The sequence below is a fragment of the Asparagus officinalis genome, chromosome 9, assembly GCF_001876935.1.
Source record: "Asparagus officinalis chromosome 9, Aspof.V1, whole genome shotgun sequence".
NCBI lineage: Eukaryota > Viridiplantae > Streptophyta > Magnoliopsida > Asparagales > Asparagaceae > Asparagus > Asparagus officinalis.
Window position 1 is genome coordinate 2,269,496 of NC_033802.1, and position 9,477 is coordinate 2,278,972.

The window sequence follows — 9,477 nt, forward strand, 5'->3', positions numbered from 1 at the left end:
ACTATATATAATTGCTTTAAAATAATCTATCTAATTTAATAAGAATAAAATACATGAACAGGTCGCCTTTGGTGAGAAAAGTTTACTTTGCCATTTGTTCTTTTTTGTCCCATAATTCATAATTGTTAAAACAACTAAATTTAAAACTAATAGAACGAAACTAATAAGAATACACATATAAATAGATAAAATCTGATGAAAATTCCTGTAATGTTCTTGCCTGAGAGCTTGGTATGCGAGTTGGGGCGAGAGAGACATCTGTTAAATAGAGTTCTATTTAAATAATAATATATAGGATTAAAGCTTTAAAACTAATTATACGTATGTTAACTACTTGATTTTAGTGTTGACCAATCGGTCACATTGTGACGCTTAGATCGTGAGCCGTTTGTTTTTATTATCTTTTTTTATTTGAGAACCGACTATATTATCCATAAGACTTTGTTCAGCGTAATTTTGGCAAAATAGCTGGTCCAACAAACAAATATAATTTGTAGGTCTGTGTCCTGCTGGTGTTCGACCTTCTGGGACAAACATTAAATGGTTTTAGGCATATACTTTTCATCTTGTATACATTGAAATTGAATATTCGAAATAATTCATTAAGTTGTAGAGCATTGATGAAACAATAATCTTTATCTTCATACATGATGTAAAGGGGGTCCATAATAATTTATCAATTTATCACCACTATTGTTTAATGGAATGATTATTTTTTGTCTAGATCTGCAGAAGAGATTGTTTCCGAAAACTTCGTTGGCTTTTAAGAGAGTAGATATGATCGACAATTGTTATAAAATTTTATGAGATATTAAAAATACTTCATATATTCGCGTTAATGAAATATAATGATATTGCGCCTTCTTAAAAATTTTATAGTGTCCCACACAAAAAAATATAAAAGAAAAAAGAAAAGGAAAGAGAAAGACTGAGTATAAAGTACGAGAAAGGTATAAATATTTAGGATGTTGGCCGGCCTTTTAGAACCTTTTTATCAGAATGGACCGGCCTTATCCACATGTTGTAAAGGTTAGCCTGGCCATTACAATACTTACTTGTTTCAACTTGATTGCTACAAATCTGGGCCTGGCCCAACAAACATGTGGCAGTACCAAGGTGTTCAGAGCAAGAAATAAACGAATGTCTGAGTCATTTTCCGCATTCAATCTGTTTCTTATTTATTTTTAAGTTTGACAGTACGGATATAGTATTTTGGAATTCAGAGGCAGCAAAGAATCAAGAATATTCATTGTATAGGTTATTTGTTCTGTTTATAGAATAATTTATTGTTTCAAAAATATATTATGTTCATGGACCGTAAACGTATCGTTAGTGTAGTATCATCAATAAATAGAGATCTATAATGAGGATCTGCATCGGTAGTAATCATGATAGGACAACTACTAATTCGACATCATGAAAGTGATAAATTACCTGTTTACTTTGTCATATTTTGATTGTGGCTGTCATAAAACGGACTGTGGAACCTGTTTATATTTATTTTTCATTTGGCGGGATAAGAGACAGCGTCGTGTTCAATATTGAGCTGTCACTCGAATCACATGTGCATTCTGTGCTTTTTTTGGCAGAAGGCTTGCGTCAGAACCGTGTTGTTCCTTAAAATACTTGTATGCTGTGAAAAGCAATGTGGATCGAATATTATAATATTAGCATGCCAAGATGTTTTAATGTCTATGGTTTTATAATAAAGCGGAGCGACGGCCATTAAATTAAATCATAGTTATACTAATGTAAGTAGTGATCTATATATAATTTTTTTATTTGAAAATATATAAGATCCTACCATGTATGATCTTGTTTTGAGAAAGAAGGATAATTTATTCATCACTTAGTTCGTGGAATAAGGAAGAACGACTGTTAATAATTGCTGATATTCATTAAGAATCAGTAAGAGACCTACTTATCGTTAGATTGAATCATTGAACAACCAAAAAAACAAAAAAAAGATAAATAGATTTTGTTAATATCTATAGGATCATGATAAAACAATTGTGATTTTACTGCTCTTAAGAGTTTGCAGCACTAGAAAAGCAATTAATGGAGAAAAGGGGAAACGCTGGGCTAAATTTAAGAGAGGTATGCTTCCATTCTTTATTACTTAATTTGTTCCAAAGTTGACTTCAATAAGTAATTATATATGGAAAAAGGAGCACCACGAATTGAGGACTTAAAAGACATGAATAATAATGCATCTCAACCGAGCACACATGGTCACAGTGCATTTTTGGGCTGTTGCCTTCTCAACCCTATCCATTTCGTTCCTGCGTCTATTCTTGGTGCATTTGACGTGCTGCGACAAATATGGGTTGCACTTGTTCTCGTTGCATTATATTCATGATTTTATTAATTTATAAAACAACTCATAAATATTATTTTATAATTTTACTCCAATTGTATATTTGGACAAAATAAATTAATTTTTTATATAAAAATAATGTAAAATTTAAAAGACATTATTATTAATTAAATATTAAAATCTAGACATAAATATTAAAGATAGAAAAAAGGAATATCGTGAAAAAATAAGATTTGATCTGTGGGTAATTGTTAAGATATAAAAAATTAAGGAAAGTAGAAAATAATAATATAAAAGTAGATAAAAAGGAATATAATGAGAATCACTCTTTTGTGCATTAAAATGGGTGTGAGGTGCTGAGATGAATTATGTTAGTATTGTGATTTTTGCACTCAATGTATTGGTGAAAATTTGGGCAGCTATTCTTGTGCAATGGTTGGAGATGTAACACATAGACTGATATTGAATGAGGCAGCTCTACGTTCACATCAACCATAAATATACCTAACATAAATCATGAGTAGAATTAATGAGTGGTTGCCGAGAAAGTTGGTGGAAAATTTATTTTTGGACTATTGTCTCGTTGTATAAGTTTTAAATAACTTATTTCGTCCTAGGACTAATTTTTATAAACGCAACTTGGTTATCTAAGTACTAGGCCTGCACATCCGCGGGCCGGCCGGTTTTTTTCTTTTTTTTTTGTAAATTTTTTAATCAAATTTTTAATTTTATTTAAATTTAATTATAAAAAAGGACGGCCTGAAAAAAATAATAATAAAGACAATAATTTTATAATCACTAAAAATAAATTACAAATCAAAAATATAAAAATAAATTCTTATTAATATTAATAAATCACTTTACAATTATAAGTATAAATTAATTTGAATTCATCAGCATCAACACAATAATAAGTACATTACATCCCAACTAAGGGTTTTTAAGTTTTTGTCTTTTTTTTTGATAAAAAAATGCTAAACATAGTTTAATATTATTATATTTTATATAATTATGTATTAGTATTACTTCAAATTATTATGTAGCTATAATTATAATTACATATATATATGTAAATAATGTGTATTATTGATAAGTTTATTTAATAAGAGGAATCGCATAAAGGTCTGTAGCCGTTGCCTTTGGCGCAATGGGAATAAGTAAGCCGTTGCTAATATATCTTATAATTATATTACTATATCTAAAGAGAGAGAGAAACACACACGCATAATTACGAAAGAGTATATTATATAATAGGTAGTATACAGTATATGAAGAGTATTACTTAATATACATATATAAAGAGAGAGTAATTAAGTATATATAAATACTAAATATATAGAACTATATATAATATATATATATAAATAGTATATATATTATATTATAGTAATAATAATTATTATATGATATATATATATAGGTATATTTATAATTATATATTATAATATATATATATACAAAATATATAGAGATGTAATTATTATACTTTATATGAGAAGAGATACATATCATAAAGAGAGAGATACTTATATAACTATACTACTAAGAGAGAGAGTATTATACATACATAACATACATTATACATGATAGTATAAAGAGATATGTCTTATATATATACTATAGTATATATATATATCTATAATATATATATAATATATATATAATATATAATATATATACATCAGAAAACGTAATACTTAAATATAACTTAACATATATAGTTATACGTAGAGAGATATACTTATATATACTATATTACTAAGAGAGAGTATATATACACACACACATATGAAATTATAATATATATAAAAATATATTTATATAAGAGAAGAGTATACATATATATAGAGAGAGTATACCTTATATAGTACATATAGTACTAGAGAGAGTATTATATATAAACATGCATACATTTATATAGAGAGAAGTATAATATATGAAAAAAAAAAAAAAAAAAAAAACCAAAAAAAAACACAACATATGACATATTATGATATATAAATGAATAAGTATATAGAGAGATACATATTCGATAATAAAGGAAAGTTCTATATATACTTATATACTAAGAGAAGTAATATATAGCACACATATGACATATTTTACATATATAAGAAATATGTTGTATATACAGTATATTATATATAATCCATATATTTACTGCATATATAAAAATATATTATATATACATATATTATACAATTATATATATTGTATATATTACATACTATAATATAATACAAAAAATGAAAAAATAAAAAATAAAAAATAATCGGGGCAGCGGCGGAGCCCGGACCCGGACCCGGGTAGGTTCCGGCGCCGGCCCCGGGTTTTTTTCTTTTTAAAAATTTTTTTATCAAATTTTTAAATTTTATTTAAGGTTTAAATTATAAAAAAGACAAAAAAAATAATAATAAAAACAATAATTTTATTAATCACTTAAAATGACATAAATTACAAATAAAAGATTATAAAAATAAATTTTTTATTAATAATTTAATAAATCATTTACAAATTATAAGTATAAATTTATTTTGATAAAAAATGCTAAAAATTGTTTAATATTATATATTTTATATAATTATGTATTAGTATATACTTCCAAATTATTATGGAACTATATATTATATATACATATATTATATGTAAATATATTGGTATATATTTATAGTTATAATTAAATAGAGAGAGAATCGCATAAGTAGTCCTGTAGCCGTTGCTCGTTGGGCAATGGGGAAGAAGTAACCGTTGTAATATACTATACTTATATACTAAGAGAGAGAGTATACACACACACACATATATATAAAGAGTATACTTATATAATAGGGAGTATACATATATAAGAAAGAGTATACTTATATATACATATATACTAAGAGAGAGAGTATATTAGTATATATATATATACACATAGATTATACATATATATATAAGAGTGTATACTTATGTATACTTATATAAGAGAGAGTATACATATATTAAGAGAGAGTATTACTTATATAAATATATATACTAAGAGGAGAGAGTATATATATACATACATACATACATTAACATTTATAAAAAGAGAGTATTCTTATATATATATACTTATATAAGAGAAATATACTTATATATACTTATACATATATATACTTATATAAGAGAGAGTATACTTATATATACTTATATAACTAAGAGAGATTTTATATATACACACACATATGACATATTATACATATATAGAAATATATATATAGAGAGAGTATATATACATATATAAGAGAGAGTATACTATATATACTTATATCACTTAAGAGAAGTATATATATACACACATATGACATATTATACATATATAGAAATATGTTATATATACATATATTATATATATACATGTTATACACACATATATTATATATTATATATATATAAATATATATATATATACATATATTATACAATTATTATATTATATATATACATATATAATATAATACATAAAAATAAAAAAGAAAAAAGAAAAAAAATAAATCCGGGCCGGCCGGGCACAAAAGAGCCGGCCCGCGCCCCGGCCCGGAGCCCGCGACTTAGCCGGGTTTCCGGGCCGGCCCGGGCCGCCCGCCTGCTTTGGACAGCCCTACCTATATTATCTCTACACACACACTACACACACACACACACACACACACACACACACACATATATATATATATATATATATATATATATATTATATATATATATATATATGCAGGAAATATGGGGTATGCTTGTACCAAAGCCACAAAATTTGTGCTAGGTAGTGAGTTGGCTCAATATTATCTCACTCATTCAAAGGGGATCATATTCACATGGCTTGAATGCTGCCGTCCCCCCAATTAAATATGAGTGCGAGGAGATTGTGCCTCACCCACTTACCAAGCACAAATTTTGTCTTGGCTACCAAGCATACCCATATTTCTCATAATATATTATATATATATATATATATACTATATATAGTATATATAATAATAATATATTATTATGGGAGAAGCACATCATCGCTCGTGATTCAGCATCTAGCCTCGAAGGCATGTCCAACACCAGCTTCAATTTCAACAACAAATACTTCTAGTACGGGGCATAACCTAGATGATGCACAAGAGCAAACTTGTGAAAAACTGCTATTTCCTCCATTTATGCTTTTGTATTAGGTTTCGTGTTACATATTAGTGCTTTCTAGTATGTATTGGTTGTGGTATTTGTTAGTTTTCTCCATTGTGTTGGCCTTTTGTTTGGATGATGTTTAACAAACAACTTTACTACTAATGTTGGTTAGTCTAGGCTTCTGTACATTCTATGTATTATAGAACAAAACAACGTAGTTGGAGGTTGATGGAATATGCTGCTACAACGATGATATCCAAGGAGGTTTGAGGAAATTGTGGAGTGAAGCAATGTACAATTTAAGTTTAAAGATCAAGTTCAAGCTTTCATCCGCCATGTGTACCAACGCTGAGCTACAAATTGAGCAATCAAAGATCCAAGCTTGCGGTAATCTAGTTAGCATTTTATATTATGCTGTGTTAAGGTACGTAAGCTCAATATATTTCTATACACACACATCTATTGTTTTCACAGTTAATATAATATAGTTAAACTATAATATATACATAAGTTTTTCGCGTTTATGCACCCTATATATATTTTATATATTATTTCATACGATATGTTCTTGAGTTTGTCATGTTTTTGGACACACTTGCCAAAAATACTGAGTTTTCACAAATAGAATGCAATTGAAAAATTCTTTTTCTAACATGTTTGTTTCATGTTTATAAACATTTCGCGAAAATTATCAAGTTTGAATGATTTGTTATGCTTTAAGGAATTTCACAATCATGTTTTCGTTCCTGTCCACATGTATCGTGCATGTTTTACAAAACTGATGAGTTTCTTCAAATAGAAGTGATATTTTGAAAAATTCTTCTCTGACATGTTTATCTACATGTTTAAAACTGTTGCTCTAGTTTTACTATTTTTGGAGTTGATTTACTGCTCGCCAATTAATTTTACAAAATCGTATATGTAAGAGTTTTTCAAAACTGTAAATTTGCTTGTTCAAAATATTTTATTCTCTTTCAACTGGGAAATATTTTTCATATATTCTTTCACTGACATGTTATTCTACAGTCTAGAACACTCCCCACAAAATTTTATAATTTTTGGGAGTTCATTTTACTATTTTAAATTGATTTTACCAAAAACAGCTGCGCCACGGCTACAGTAACTCCCGGTCGACCGGACGAGTCACCGGAAAATGTCTCTGGAACTTTACGAGTTTTGACAGTGCGAGCGTCGATCGGTCAAAAAATGATCGTGTCGACCGCCCAGCTCCCAGAATGCCCCATAACGACTATTTTTTTGTCATCCGTTGGAGGGTTTTTGCGTCTTTTGGTTTGCGGCTTTTGTTTGAGGTATTGGGCCAGGCTATAAATACCCCCTTTCATACCTCCAGTTTTAAGAATCTAAGAGAATGTTTTAATAATAGTTTAACCAAGGCTTTAAACTTGTTTAGTGTTTTGTTTAAGTTTAGTTTAAGAAGCTTTTAACAATTCTGAGGGTTTGATGTTTGTGAATTCAATTTCACAAGAGCAAGTGGAGACAATCCTTTGGTGTTTTGAACGCATCCTATTCTCCTAGCTCTTGTCAATCTTACTAGCAGAAGTGTTTCTAACTCATCTTAGCAATTTATTATTTTTGATTATAATTTCCATAGCCTTAGATTATATTGAGTTTAGTTTAATCGTTTTTTGATACTTCTTTGTTCAACACACAACCTATTGAGCTTAGCTGTATTTACATCATAGTATAATTTGGGATGTTGTGGGTTTGTGAGACTAAGAGTTGCCTGCTTAATCTGATTCTCACCTTGCTTTAGCAGCAACAATCAAATTGATTTATATTGTGCTAAATTGTTAGGAATTTCACTTATAATACACTTGTTACACCGAGAGAAGTCGTGTGGCGTAGAGAGACGGAAGGTCGAATCCGAAAGGAGTGGCAGCGCGTTGACGTGCTAGAGAGATGGTTGTACCGAGCACTTGAGGCAGCGAGGACACGGCTAGGACAACACTTAGTGTGTATTAGCTGATAACTGTGATGCATAGCCTGATATATTGTGAACGGCTGTAAACGTTGTTCGTGCGTCAAACGTAAAAAACCGGTTGTGATAGTGAAATCTCCTCGAGGTGAGAACGCAGACGTAAGTCGTGGACCCGCAACTCCGCTGGATCATATCGTTTTGTTTGCTGATTGCCATTGGCGTTACTATTCTTGTTTCATATCTTATATCGCCTTTGTGTATTGCTCTCATATACCCGATCACTGGAAGATGTTATTTTACCCTTGTGCAGAATCTTGCTCATATACTTGTAATATCTCATTTGATAGGATATATTCATGTTCATATTACCTTATCCTATGCTAATGTATCTTATATTCATTTTATTCCTTGCTAGGATATTTTTTATTAGTATTTAATTGGCCATAAAATCGGATCATTTAGATTAGCATAAAGGACCCTTAAATCACCCTCCTCTAGCGTCTAACAACTTGAATAACATGTGACTGTGATTTGATGATCTCTTCTATGGTGAGGATAAGCTCTGTATAACCTTGCGGTCGTTTTGGCTACTTAGTTTGAACTTAATTTTCACATTGTTTGAAGTCAGGTTTGCAACTCAATTTTGTGCCTATGGTTTGTACTCAATTATGAGCTTGTTTTGTGGTCAGTTGTTGTCCTTCAAAATTTTAGCTATATTTGTGCGTTAATTTTGTACACTATTATGATTTGCTGCTCAGTTTGTAGTGAGTGTCTTGCTAAGCTTGTTTGCTTCAGTAGCGTGGGGGTACATCATATATGTAACATCTTATTACTCTTGAATCATTTACTTTCGTATTTTGCATAGTTTGCGCCTGATAGGGAGTATGTGCTCTGATTATGATACATAAAAAAATAGAAGTTATCATGCGTGACTCCACGCATCAACAAATTCTTAGGAGCTGACTTCTCATGAGTCAACCCATGGCCAACAAATTCTTATCATGAACAGTGCTCAGCATCAACAAATAGAAGTTATCATCAGCCTTAAAGCTCACAAGACGGTCGATTTGGTCTCTGGCGGACCCTA